This window comes from Rana temporaria, chromosome 4 (assembly GCF_905171775.1).
Source record: "Rana temporaria chromosome 4, aRanTem1.1, whole genome shotgun sequence".
Lineage (NCBI taxonomy): Eukaryota > Metazoa > Chordata > Amphibia > Anura > Ranidae > Rana > Rana temporaria.
This window is the reverse complement of record NC_053492.1, coordinates 178,897,335-178,911,682: the sequence shown is the minus strand read 5'-3', so window position 1 is coordinate 178,911,682 and position 14,348 is coordinate 178,897,335. Positions and strand designations below refer to the sequence as shown.

General features: G+C 46.2%; 1 long non-coding RNA gene across 1 annotated transcript; it reads right to left on the bottom strand.

Annotated features, from left to right (window-relative positions):
* Positions 1-2,070: 2,070 nt before the first annotated feature.
* On the bottom strand, positions 2,071-2,822 carry LOC120935336. Its single transcript, XR_005748423.1, has 2 exons — positions 2,732-2,822; positions 2,071-2,626 (listed from the first exon to the last, which is right to left on the bottom strand). It is a non-coding gene; the product is annotated as an uncharacterized LOC120935336 (long non-coding RNA).
* Between the last annotated feature and the right edge of the window lie 11,526 nt (positions 2,823-14,348).

Below are 14,348 nucleotides of genomic sequence, written 5' to 3'. Positions count from 1 at the left end.
AGACGCACCAGGAGGCACCGGTACTAACAGGTAGGTGGAGGCCGGGTGCGTGGAACAGAAGTAGTCCAATGAAGGTAGCGGGGATGCACACCGGGATAATCCTGGAAGTCCGGGAACTAGGAACAGGAAGAAGCAGAAGATAATCCGGGAGACAAGCTGTGGTCAGGGGAGTACAGAGAGTAGGATAGTCCAGAGTTCAAAGCCAAAAGGTCAAGGGCAGGTGAGATCAGCAGTCCAGTATTCAAGCCAAGGTTCAGGTCAGGAGAAAGCAGCAATCCGGGAAACAGAGCCAAAGGTCAGGTAATCAGGAGACAATGGAACAGATATTCACTTCGGGTAACACACTACAAATGCTGTGACAAGCCAGCAACCAGCCAGGGGGAAGAGGGCGGTTTAAATAGCCCGCTCAGGGCTCCGATTGGTCGGCCGAGGAGCGAGGCCGTGCGCGCCCGTGCAAGCGCACGCGCCAGTACCGTACATGCACGCGCGGCGCCAACAGCCGTGATTGTGCCACTCTGTGAAACTGGGCAGAATTGGTGCCCTGATAGTGCCCCCCCCCCAGGGGCGGACTCCAGACGCCCAAACTGTCCATCAACTCTGGATGGTCCCGATGAAAAATTTGGGTCAACCGAGGCGCGTGCAGGTTTCTGGAAGGTTCCCATGAGTTGTCCTCAGGCGGGTAACCCTTCCACTTGATGAGATACTGGAGTTGTCTCCCCCTCTTTCGACAACCCAGAATGGATTCCACCTCGAATTCCTTTTCACCTTCAATTTCCACTGGAGGAGGTGGAAGTTCTTCCCTTCCCTTCCCGGAAAAGAATCTGGTATAACGGGTTTGAGCAGGGATGCGTGGAAGACCGGGTGAATCTTGTAGGAATCTGGCAGTGCCAACTCAAAAGCCACGGGATTAATCACACGTTTGATTTCGAATGGCCCAATGAACCTGGGGCCTAGTTTCCGAGAAGGAATTGGCAGCCTGAGGTTCATGGCCGATAACCATACCTTCTCCCCGACCTTGAAAACTGGACACTCCTTCTTCCCCTTGTCGTAAAATCTCTTGTAATTCTCTTGAGCTTGTTGCATGCCTTCTCGGAGTTTCTGGAAATTTCGTTGCAGAGAGACTATGTGCTCCTGGACAGCTGGCACCGATACCTCGGGGATAGAGTCCGGAAGAAAGGAAGGGTGGAAACCATAGTTAGCCCAAAATGGAGTTTGATTGGTAGATGAATGAACTGAATTATTATACGCAAATTCTGCGGATGGTAGCAAAGACGACCAGTCATCTTGGGATGAAGAACAGAAGCAGCGGAGATATTGCTCCAACGTTTGGTTGGTCCTTTCCGTCTGACCGTTGGACTGCGGGTGGTAAGCAGACGAAAGGCAGGTTTTAATTTCTAGTGACTTGCAGAGCTCCCTCCAGAATTTAGATGTAAATTGCACACCTCTATCCGATACAATGCTTTTGGGTGCCCCATGGAGTCTCACAATTTCTTTAAAGAAAACTTTGGCAGTTTCTGCTGCCCAGGGGGTGCCAATCATGGGTAAAAAGTGTGCAAGTTTGGACAAACGGTCGACTACCACTAAGACTGTAGTAAAGCCTCCAGAAGGTGGCAGGTCTACAATAAAATCCATTGAAATATCTGCGCTCAGGAACAGGGAGAGGTCTGAGTAAACCCCAGGACTTTGTGTTGGGACCCTTGTAACGCTGACACCGGGTACACGAAGATACATAGTCCTTACAGTCCGACCTCCACTTCGGCCACCAGAAGGAGCGGCTGATCAGCTCCGAGGTCTTCCGTGCTCCAAAGTGGCCTGCTAGCTTGTGATCATGGAAGGTGCTTAACACTAGTTGTCTCGTTTCCACAGGTATAAAAAATGTTGCCTCGCGACCACAGCAGACCGTCTCGTTTTTCCAGAGAGAATGAGGACTGGTCGGTAGATTGGTGAAAAGATTTGGCTCATGTATGGAGGCATGAAGTTGCCAACATCCCTGTATCAAATAAAAAAGATGGATACCTCTAAGTGAGGTGGGATTTTTCGGGCAACCAAAAAGCAATTGTGACAACTAGGTCATAAAAGTATACATTTTTAATACATTTGTTCAAAGCATAAACACTTCATAATGACAACATTATTTAAAAAGATGAAAAATTTCTAGATTGAAAAAATTGTTACTGCTAGAGGATCACCGCACACCCCAGGACTGGGCTAAGGGCATGGATGGTCATTTATCCGACGCGTTTCAGATGTCTCAGTAATACATCTTTCTTCAGGGAACAAAAAGCAGTGAAATTTTTCCTAAAACAAAAGAAGGGTATATAATAACATACATATAGAATATACCTGTGACCAGACATTGACATTTGCAGCATGTGGAAAATAAAGGGAAGAAGTGGGGAGCTCAATATGTAAAAGGAATGGGACTCACCCTTTTCCAGACACAGAGCGCCTAGATCATCCCCATGGAGCTTGTATGTGAGCCGCGATCAGGGCGGCCAAACCAGATGAAATGCTCAATGTCCATAACGATCCCCCACTCCAGAGGGCTCCATAACCATGGGGGGGTGGGATAACATGAGTATCCACAACAAAGTCAGCAGTCAGAGAGGAATAAGAAGTATCATGGCTGGGGAGAAATTTAGATAGATGTATACAGGGAGGCTATTAGATTCTTCACTGAGAAGGCGAAGCTAGGAGTAAAATAAAGAAAATCTCCCTAAAGTATACTCACCACTCCCAATACATCAGCTCAAATAGGAATGAACGGACACTCCAGTCATGGAAACCAAAAAAGACCAGAAATCAGAATAACCTCCAACTCCAACAAGAGAAGGGAGGAAAATGAGTGCTGACAGAAGCCCCCCTGACTCCCCTTTATACTTACTTGAAGGATGATGGGCCTCAGGTGTAGATGATCCACTCACTCCAGCAATACAACAGCTGTCCCTCGATTGAATGGGGTAATTGCTTGTGGGAGGAGCAATGAATAAGCATTGGAAGCAAACAAGCAGGATTCCTGTCCTCCATGTCCACTGTGTCGGGCGTGCAAACAGCGCGCCCACTACTGACGTCAACGTCAGGTGGCCGAGCTCTAGTCAATCAGAGCACAGCACCATGGCCAGGCCGCTGATGACGCGCATCCTGCGCGTCGTACAGCACATGACCCGAGACGTCCAGTGCAGTCCCGGCATCCCAAGGATCATGTGACCGCAGCGCACCCAATCAGGTGCACGGGATGTCAGACGACTACACCGGAACACAGAGCACTTATTGGGACCGCCCATTGTGCGCGTCACAACGACGCGAGTCAAGGGCGCTCAGTAGCCGGGTTCTAACCAGCACAGGAAAACAAAAACAAAAAAGTATCCGCACAAAGGGAGCGGAGATCACTGCCCACTCAAAAGGGCCGGGTAGCCTGTGGGATTAAACAATAACAATAGAAAATGCAATTTCAGGACGTCATTGGACAGGGGGACCAGGGAGAATAGAGAAATCAAAAATAAATAAATACATTCAAAAACAGGGCAAAGATGGAAAAGGACCATTGGAGGGACGCTGCATATGTGAAATGGGAAGGAAAAAGGGGGGCCCATAGGTTTCCACACAGTACCTTCCCAAGGGAAGGGAGGGGAAATCATGTTCCCGAAGGAACTCCTAGAAACGGGGCAAAGATGTTTACTATGCCTAAATACTTGAAGACTGGCAGGTGGGAAGTCTGACAGTTGAAAGAAGGGAAATAAAGTCACCACTGCCGGGTAAGAGAGTGCCCCCAGGGCATAGAATGCCCCTGGGGCGGGCACCAAAGTGCTACTCTCCCCCGGCAGTGGATGGAGGAGCCCTCTTGTGATAGGAGGGGTAGGATCATCACGGACACCAAAGACACCCAGAGAGGGCCGGTCGAGAAATGGTACCCATCACATATGACTCCTAGGTGGAGGGCCACAAAGTGTGCTGTAAACAAATCGTCAATATTTAATCACAGGTTTACAATCAAAAGTTACATATATAAATCAAAAAAAACTTCTCGACTTGTACATTTACAAAATCAAATCATGCAATAATTTATAAATATAAATCCTACTTATCACAAATCTCAACTTCAGGCCCCAGTGTGGATTTTATAAGGGTTCAACATCCCAGACAACCCACCTTCTACGCTCTCCCTAAGGTCCACAAAAATCTTGTGGACCCTCCAGGGAGACCCATAATTTCGGGTAACGGCTCAATCTCTGAAGGTGTCAGTGAGGTCATTGACCAATATCTGAGACCACACGTTCTCAATCTACCATCCTACACCAAAGATACCATACATCTTTTACAGATGCTTGAAGATATGACGATACCGACGGATGCCATCTTGGTCTCCGTCGATGTTGAGACCCTGTACAACAGCATTCCCCATTCACTTGGGTTGAGGGCTGTTGAACAGGTTCTCAAGCAGCAGCCAACCACTGATTGGAAGTTCAACACCTTCATCCTTACCATGTTGGAATTTATTTTGTATCACAACACCTTTCTCTTCCAGGGCTCCCACTACCTCCAGGTACAGGGTGTGGCTATGGGAACGTGCTGTGCGCCTTCCTATGCCAACCTGTACCTGGGGGAGTGGGAGCGGGATTTCCTCCTGGGAGAGAATGCGTCGATGTGCGCTGCTCACATTTTGATTTGGCAGCGTTACATCGACGACATTTTTATTATTTGGGATGGACCGCAAAGTGGCCTCGATGAACTTCTGAGACTTATGAATATCAACAAATTTAATTTGTTTTTTACCATGTCTCATGACCAATCAGAAATCAGTTTTTTGGACATTAAAATCAAAAAAGATCCCGATGGTAAAATATACTCGACTCTCTTTAGGAAAGAGACCGCCGGGGATACCATATTACATGCTGGTAGCTTTCACCCCGAACCTCTCAAGAGATCTATACCTTACAGCCAATTTCTTAGAATCAGGAGAAATTGTTCTTTGGAGGATGACTTCCATGAACAATGTAATGCACTCTCTCTCCGTTTATCCTCTAGGGGGTATACAAAAACTTGTCTCCGGAAGGCGTTTAACAGAGTTAAAGCCCTAGATAGACGCAAGTTGATTTTTAAAATCAAATCACAGAATGCTAGGTCAGAAGAAAACAACTCAAGGATCATTTTGGGGTTCTCAAATGAGCACGCAAGAATCAGAAGGATAATAACAAAATTTTGGCCTATACTCACTGAGGACCCCATCCTCCAAAATCTACTCTTGGATAGACCTCAACTTACTTTCAAACGTGCGGACTCATTAGGGACCATGTTGGTCCGGAGTGAGTACAAGGGCAACTCCGTCAAAGACCCCTGCAAGACACATGGGACTTTCCCATGTGGACATTGCGCGCAATGTGAGGTCATTGGCAGGAGGACCACACTGGCATTGCCTAATGGGGAGACTTTCTCGCTAAAACATTTTGCCAATTGTACCACACGAGGGGTAGTCTACCTCATGCAGTGCCAGTGTGGTTCCTTCTACGTCGGCAAGACCAAACAACCCTTCCATAAAAGAGTGGAGAAACACATGCATTCTATGAGAATCGGCAATTTGTATTTGCCTCTTGGGAGACACGTGGCCAAAGCACATGGGTACCATATGCCCAAAGTCAACTTTTCTGTCCTTGACAGAATACATATCCCCCTACGTGGGGGGGATTGGAATAAGGTACTTCTCCAGCGCGAAATGCGCTGGATTAGACACCTTAAAGCTACAACCTTTCCAGGACTGAACGAGATGGAGAGCTTTAGGCCCTTCCTAGAGGGGTTCAGTTCGGGGAAAACGGACTAGCCCCCACAGGCCACTGGGAGATCATCCTCCTGCCCCTCCCCCTTTCCTCAATCAATCAACTGCTATTCTTTCCTTTTTGTTTTTCCATTTTTTCCCCTCCTTTCCCCCCCCCCCTCCCCCCCCCCTTCTATACCCCACTTGTACCATTTGGGACACTGGGGCCTGAAGTTGAGATTTGTGATAAGTAGGATTTATATTTATAAATTATTGCATGATTTGATTTTGTAAATGTACAAGTCGAGAAGTTTTTTTTGATTTATATATGTAACTTTTGATTGTAAACCTGTGATTAAATATTGACGATTTGTTTACAGCACACTTTGTGGCCCTCCACCTAGGAGTCATATGTGATGGGTACCATTTCTCGACCGGCCCTCTCTGGGTGTCTTTGGTGTCCGTGATGATCCTACCCCTCCTATCACAAGAGGGCTCCTCCATCCACTGCCGGGAGAGAGTAGCACTTTGGTGCCCGCCCCAGGGGCATTCTATGCCCTGGGGGCACTCTCTTACCCGGCAGTGGTGACTTTATTTCCCTTCTTTCAACTGTCAGACTTCCCACCTGCCAGTCTTCAAGTATTTAGGCATAGTAAACATCTTTGCCCCGTTTCTAGGAGTTCCTTCGGGAACATGATTTCCCCTCCCTTCCCTTGGGAAGGTACTGTGTGGAAACCTATGGGCCCCCCTTTTTCCTTCCCATTTCACATATGCAGCGTCCCTCCAATGGTCCTTTTCCATCTTTGCCCTGTTTTTGAATGTATTTATTTATTTTTGATTTCTCTATTCTCCCTGGTCCCCCTGTCCAATGACGTCCTGAAATTGCATTTTCTATTGTTATTGTTTAATCCCACAGGCTACCCTGCCCTTTTGAGTGGGCAGTGATCTCCGCTCCCTTTGTGCGGATACTTTTTTGTTTTTGTTTTCCTGTGCTGGTTAGAACCCGGCTACTGAGCGCCCTTGACTCGCGTCGTTGTGACGCGCACAATGGGCGGTCCCAATAAGTGCTCTGTGTTCCGGTGTAGTCGTCTGACATCCCGTGCACCTGATTGGGTGCGCTGCGGTCACATGATCCTTGGGATGCCGGGACTGCACTGGACGTCTCGGGTCATGTGCTGTACGACGCGCAGGATGCGCGTCATCAGCGGCCTGGCCATGGTGCTGTGCTCTGATTGACTAGAGCTCGGCCACCTGACGTTGACGTCAGTAGTGGGCGCGCTGTTTGCACGCCCGACACAGTGGACATGGAGGACAGGAATCCTGCTTGTTTGCTTCCAATGCTTATTCATTGCTCCTCCCACAAGCAATTACCCCATTCAATCGAGGGACAGCTGTTGTATTGCTGGAGTGAGTGGATCATCTACACCTGAGGCCCATCATCCTTCAAGTAAGTATAAAGGGGAGTCAGGGGGGCTTCTGTCAGCACTCATTTTCCTCCCTTCTCTTGTTGGAGTTGGAGGTTATTCTGATTTCTGGTCTTTTTTGGTTTCCATGACTGGAGTGTCCGTTCATTCCTATTTGAGCTGATGTATTGGGAGTGGTGAGTATACTTTAGGGAGATTTTCTTTATTTTACTCCTAGCTTCGCCTTCTCAGTGAAGAATCTAATAGCCTCCCTGTATACATCTATCTAAATTTCTCCCCAGCCATGATACTTCTTATTCCTCTCTGACTGCTGACTTTGTTGTGGATACTCATGTTATCCCACCCCCCCCCATGGTTATGGAGCCCTCTGGAGTGGGGGATCGTTATGGACATTGAGCATTTCATCTGGTTTGGCCGCCCTGATCGCGGCTCACATACAAGCTCCATGGGGATGATCTAGGCGCTCTGTGTCTGGAAAAGGGTGAGTCCCATTCCTTTTACATATTGAGCTCCCCACTTCTTCCCTTTATTTTCCACATGCTGCAAATGTCAATGTCTGGTCACAGGTATATTCTATATGTATGTTATTATATACCCTTCTTTTGTTTTAGGAAAAATTTCACTGCTTTTTGTTCCCTGAAGAAAGATGTATTACTGAGACATCTGAAACGCGTCGGATAAATGACCATCCATGCCCTTAGCCCAGTCCTGGGGTGTGCGGTGATCCTCTAGCAGTAACAATTTTTTCAATCTAGAAATTTTTCATCTTTTTAAATAATGTTGTCATTATGAAGTGTTTATGCTTTGAACAAATGTATTAAAAATGTATACTTTTATGACCTAGTTGTCACAATTGCTTTTTGGTTGCCCGAAAAATCCCATGGTCGGTAGATTGGTTGGAAGCCCTTTTCAGAGAGGTGAGTAAATCCAACTGGGAAACTAGGAAAAAGTTCTGGGGGGTCAAGAGGGTACTGGGTTCTGACTGGTCGGGCGTTTCGGTGAACATTCTAGAGAGAGCGTCAGCTTTTCCATTTTTAGATCCAGATCTGAAGGTTATGTGAAAACTGAAGCGGGCAAAGAACAGGGCCCAACGGGCTTGTCTTGGTCTTAAACGCTTGGCAGATCGTAAGTATTCTAAATTTTTATGATCTGTGAAGATCAAAATAGGATGAAAAGCACCTTCCAGGAGATACCTCCACTCTTCTTGATGGCCAGCAGTTCCCTCTCCCCAACATCATAGTTCTTTTCCGTGGGGCTTAGTTTTCGTGAAGCATAAGCTACAGGATGTAGCAAGGACTTGGGTCCTTGTCTTTGCGACAGGATAGCACCAGTGGCAGTTTCCGAGGCGTCAACCTCCAGGATAAAGGGTAAGCTCGGATCTGGGTGCCTAAGGACAGGTGCGGAAGAGAACAGGACCTTCAGTCTTTCGAACGCTTCCTGTGCTTCCTGAGACCAATGGAAACGGTGCCCTTGGCGGGTTAGACCAGTAATAGGAGCCACAATGGCTGAAAAACCGACAATAAATCTTCGATAAAAATTGGCAAAGCCAATGAAGCGCTGTACCCCCTTTTTGTCAACTGGCGCTGGCCAGTCTTGAACCGCTTTGACCTTTTGCGGGTCCATGGATATTTTCGGCAACAAAAGTCTGATGGTGCCTTGTCTGACTGTGTGTACAGCAATCCAACCAACTTTTGGACAAAGTGCAAATACGCATGCTCAGAACCAATGTTAAAAGCAACAAACAATAGCAGAAGTTAACCAAAGGGTGGCGGTAAAGAGCAGAAAATAGCAAAAAAAACACGTGACGTTAGAAAAGTTTTAGAAAAGTTTGCAGAAAAGTCTGACTGTGTGTATGCTATGGGTGTGGCCGGACAAATCAATTAGGAAAAAAATCCAAGGGAAATTTTGTTGGATGTCTGACTGTGTGTATGAGCCTTAACACACGTAAAATATGGGACTCCATTGAAAATTACTGTATATCACATTTTAACAGTGTTGGTCATACTTTAAGGTCCAGAGTTTCAATCAAGCAGACTGTTAGGCCCCGTATACACGACCGAGTTTCTCGGCAGAATTCAGCCAGAAACTCGATCGGAGCCGTATTCTGCCGAGAAACCCGGTCGTCTGTACACTTTTGGCCGAGGAAACCGACGAGGATCTCGTCGGGCCAAATAGAGAACATGTTCTCTATTTCTTTGTTAGTCAATGAGGAAACTTGGCTCGCCGAGATCCTCGGCGGCTTCACAAGGAACTCGACGAGCAAAACGATGTGTTTTGCCCGTCGAGTTTCTCGGACGTGTGTATGGGGCCTCACTCTCCCAGGAACAAGTTATATAAAAGTAAAATATTCATATACTGTATGGCATTTTTGATAAAACAACTAGCACTTATAGCATGAAAAAGTTTTGGTAAAACTGCTGATAACTGTAAATATTCAACCTGAAGCCCACTAGAACTAGTCCTTTGAAGTCTGCTGGGAACTGACATGTATTCCTTCCTCTGGCCTCACATCACTGTTGGATACAGTAGTTATATGAGATCAGACCAATGAGAACTGTGGGGGACCTAGATCATCGACATTCCCAAAAGTGTTGGCTTCCCCACAGACTTTGTGGGATCAGTTCTAGAGCATAAAACATAGTTCAGTGGTGTGGATACTGACAGAGGTGAGTGTTTATTGCTTTCATTTATAAGGAACAGCAATTTCAACAAGAATTTTTCACAACAGGGACACTTTAAATAGTAATATGCATTGGCCCCTAGTAGCTATTCATCTGTGCTTTTGTTTTAATAAAAAGCAGCACTGACCGTTTTTGACAGTTTTGAGCAAGCTGAAAAAAAAGACAATGGGGGTTATTTACTTCAAATGCAAACTTAGGGGTAGATTCACGTAGAATGGCATATCTTTGTGCGGGCGTAACGTATTCTATTTACGTTACGCCTCCGCAACTTTTACAGGCAAGTGCCGTATTCTCAAAAGAAAGTTGCGGCAGCGTATCGTAAATAGGCCGGCGTAAGCCCCCCTAATTCAAATTGTGAAGAGGTGGGCGTGTGTTATGTAAATAAACCATGACCCGATGTGATTGACGTTTTTCACGAACGGCGCATGTACCGTCCGTGGAATTTCCCAGTGTGCATTGCTCCAAAGTACGCCGCAAGGACTTATTGGTTTCGACGTGAACGTAAATGACGTCCAGCCCCATTCACGGACGACTTACGCAAACAACGTAAATTTTTCAAAATTTGACACGGGAACGACGTCCATACTTAACATTGGTACGCCGCATGTACGCCACCATATAGCAGGGGTAACTTTACGCCGGGAAAAGCCTAACATAAACGGCGTAACTGTACTGCGTCGGCCGGGCGTACGTTCGTGAATTCGCGTATCTAGCTGATTTACATATTCTAGGCGTAAATCAGCGTACACGCCCCTAGCGGCCAGCGTAAATATGCAGTTAAGATCCGACGGCGTAAGAGACTTACGCCGGTCGGATCTAATAGAAATCTATGCGCAACTGATTCTATGAATCAGGCGCATAGATACGACGGCTCAGACTCAGAGATACAACGTCGTATCTGGAGATACGCTGTCGTATCTCCTTTGTGAATCTGGGCCTATAAGTGCAAAGTGCACTTGAAATTACACTGCAAGTGCACTTGTAAGTGTAGTCGCTGTAAATCTGAGGGGAAGATCTGAAATGAGGGGAAGCTCTGCTGATTTTATCATCCAATTATGTGCAAGATAAAATGCTGTTTTTTTTTTTTCCTTGCATGTCCCTTTCGGATCTACAGCGACTGCACTTCTAAGTGCACTTTCAAGTGCAAAGTGGATTTGCCTTTAGCAAATAACCCCCAAAGTATTAAGACTGTAAGCAAAGGCAAAGTCATAGAAAGTTCCTGCTGAAAATCGCAAACCTTGTAATGCGTTTCAGCTGCTTGCAACAGTACCCATAAAAATTGGCTTGGTTTGCTGCTGTGCTAATGGGGTATGAAAGAAACAAGTGTACCACACTCACAAAGCAAATTTAAAAAAAGATTACCATTCTGTACCATTGTATCATGGTACACTTCATATAATCACATTTTTATGCAAAGCAAAATCATGACTGCAGCATTTTGTATCGTAAAAGATGACAATCATGCTTGTGGCATTTTTGTATCGTATAAGACGTCAATAAAAATAATGCCATCGACATTTTTGTATCGTAAAAAAGATGACAATAAAAAGTTTGCAGCATTTTTGTAATGCAACTATATTACTAATGTTTTTGACCAGGCTGGTGCTGTGGACATAGCTTGATACAGTTAATGTCCTCATAAGCTAGGACTTAATCCTTGGATACGCAGTCACCTAAAGGACAGATATCAGAGTGTGGTTGTAAATGGGGCTCATATGGAACAAGAACTCATTCTACTTACCGTATATACTCGAGTATAAGAGTTTTTCAGCACATTTTTTTGTGCTGAAAATGCCCCCTCAGGTTATACTCGAGTCACCTTTTTGTGCCTGATCTCCTAGACATTGGGGACCCGGTACTGGCTGGCCGTAGGTCCCCTGGAAACGTGGCACATATGTAGCCCCATTTCTCCTCTACAAGTGTGCCAAGTTTGTTGTCTGGGGTACCTACAGATGGGGAGCACTGATTTTTCAAAGCACCCCTTCCATAGACTCCCATCAGTCTAGTCATGGGCATAGTGAGGCATGGGCACAGTGAGGCATGGACACAGTGAGGCATGGACACAGTGAGGCAAAGTGAGGCACACAGATGGACACCCTAGGCCAGGGGTGTGCAAACTTTTTTCAAAGAGGGCCAGATTTGATTAAGTGAACATGCGTGAAGGGCCGACTATTTTGCCTGACATTCTTTGAACCATTAAAATTCTGCCTAAGTGTGTTCGTCTGAGCACTAATACACGGCCCAACAAGAATTCTCTTGCCTTTGTGGCTGTATGTGGTGAAGAGATGAGCGTGGGCGTGTTATTTGGATCTACTGTATATATTTTATTTGTGGCCCCAACGAATCCCAGAGCGCTGCTTAGGACTAAGGATGAGCTTGGGCGTGTTATTTGGATATACCGTATTTATCGGCGTATAACACTCACAGGCTTACCATTGCCATGTATGCAGCCTCACCATTGCCATGAATGCAGCCTTACAATTGCCATGAATGCAGCCTTACCATTGCAACCTTACCATTGCAACCAATGCAGCCTCACATGTGCCATAAATGCAGCCTCACATGTGCCATAAATGCAGCCTTACCATTGCCATCAGTGCAGCCTGAACGATGCCCATCTGCAGCCTCGGAGGGCAGATGGAGGGGGCGGGACGAGTGCCAACAGATTACAAACAGGAGAATGCCTTGTTTATCCTGTGGCCTCTTTAATAGACAGAACAGTCGTCCAATGGCATCCCAGGAGACGGGACTTACAATACAGACGCTGCTGAGTAAACAGGAGATTCTCTTCATGTAATCTGACGGCGCTCGTCCTGCCCCCTCCAAGGCTGCGCCAATAAATACAGTATATATCTTTTGTGGCCCTGGGGGCCACAAACAATATATACATCCAAATCCCCAGGGGGGCCATATTAAATCAACAGGGGGCATTTGGCCCCCGGGCCTGACTTTGGACATGCCTGCCCTAGGCTTATACTCGAGTCAATACGTTTTCCCAGTTTTTTGTGGTAAAATTAGGTACCTCAGCTTATATTCAGGTTGGCTTATACTCGAGTATATACGGTAATCTGTTTGTAGGTATTATAAGGCTTGGTGAATAAGGTATGTTCTGGTTGGCTTCCTTGCTTCATTTTTATCTATTTGGGATAATGGGAAAACATTGAAATGTTGTACTTTCTATATATTTACCATTTGTACTATTATGATGTTTTTCTGTTTAGATGGTTTTTCAATTAGTACTACACATGGCTGGCTCCTGAAAAAATGAATAATGTCCATTTGAATGTACTAGTTTGTATAGCAAAGATTTTTTTTTTTTTTTTTTTTTTAAGTTTTTATTTATAAACAGGGAAAAGGGGGGTCCACGGGAACCTCCGCGGCATTACAGTCATCTGCAAGATAAGTAGGATAAAACAAAACATCAAAAGGCAGAACACAGAATCAAAGACGGGGCAGTGTATACATTACAGAGCAACATCATCCTTCACAACAACGGGATCATTTATCCAACCATCTGTATAGGGACATAATTGCTCGCCTCACGGTGTCAAGGTCACCTCTTCCAGTTTTTCCCTTCGTCTGCGCGTGGTTCCCAACACGCACCTCCAATGTCTTACCAACCGCCAGGGTCCCATGGTCCCGTCTCCCTTACTTTCCATATTTGCGTAGGAGATAGGAGTATAAAGAGAAAGATGTAGACAAAGATAGAGAGCGAGCACTCTCTCAGAGTTTATAGATAGAGAGAGAGAGGAGGAAAAGAGGAGTAAAGGTAAACGGGGGAGGGGGTGTTAGGTATTGTGGGGGGGGTCGTGAACATGGACAGCGCGATTCGTTCGCCATCATCAGGGCCATCATTAATACGCCTCCGCCTAAGGCTCTTGTGGAGAACCTGTTACAGACTAAATCAAAGGAGTTCAGGTCGAGGCGTTCTCACCTCTTAGGGCAATACCTTCCTCGGAGTAGGAGAAGATATTCCAGATACGCCAGGTGTTTGTGTAGGCTTCTTGCCTATCCTGACTCGTAAGGATAAGATCCTCCATCCTATTGATCTCGTCTATTCTCCGCAGCCACATGGCTATAGTCGGCGGGTGTGGCGATTTCCAGCGGACTGGAATGCAGGCCTTGGCAGCGTCTAACAGATGACGAACAATTGATTTCTTGTACACCCGCGTTGGGGCGTCAGTCGCGTGGAGAAGGAAGAATGCTGGATCATTCGGGATCGCACGGTCTGAGAACTGCTGCGTAATCCGTCGCACCTCGCTCCAGAAGTGTTGGAGGCGTGGGCAGGACCAAAAGACGTGCAACAGTGTGCCCTTTTCTTCCATGCAACGCCAACATCTGTCCGATGTCGCAGGGAAGATTTTGTGTAGCAGGTCTGGGGTTTTATACCACCCGGTTAAGATCTTGTAATTAGTCTTGTGTACTTTGGTGCATATAGAAGACTTATGTGTATGAGACAGAATTTTTTCTCTTTTCTTTTCCGAGAATGTACAG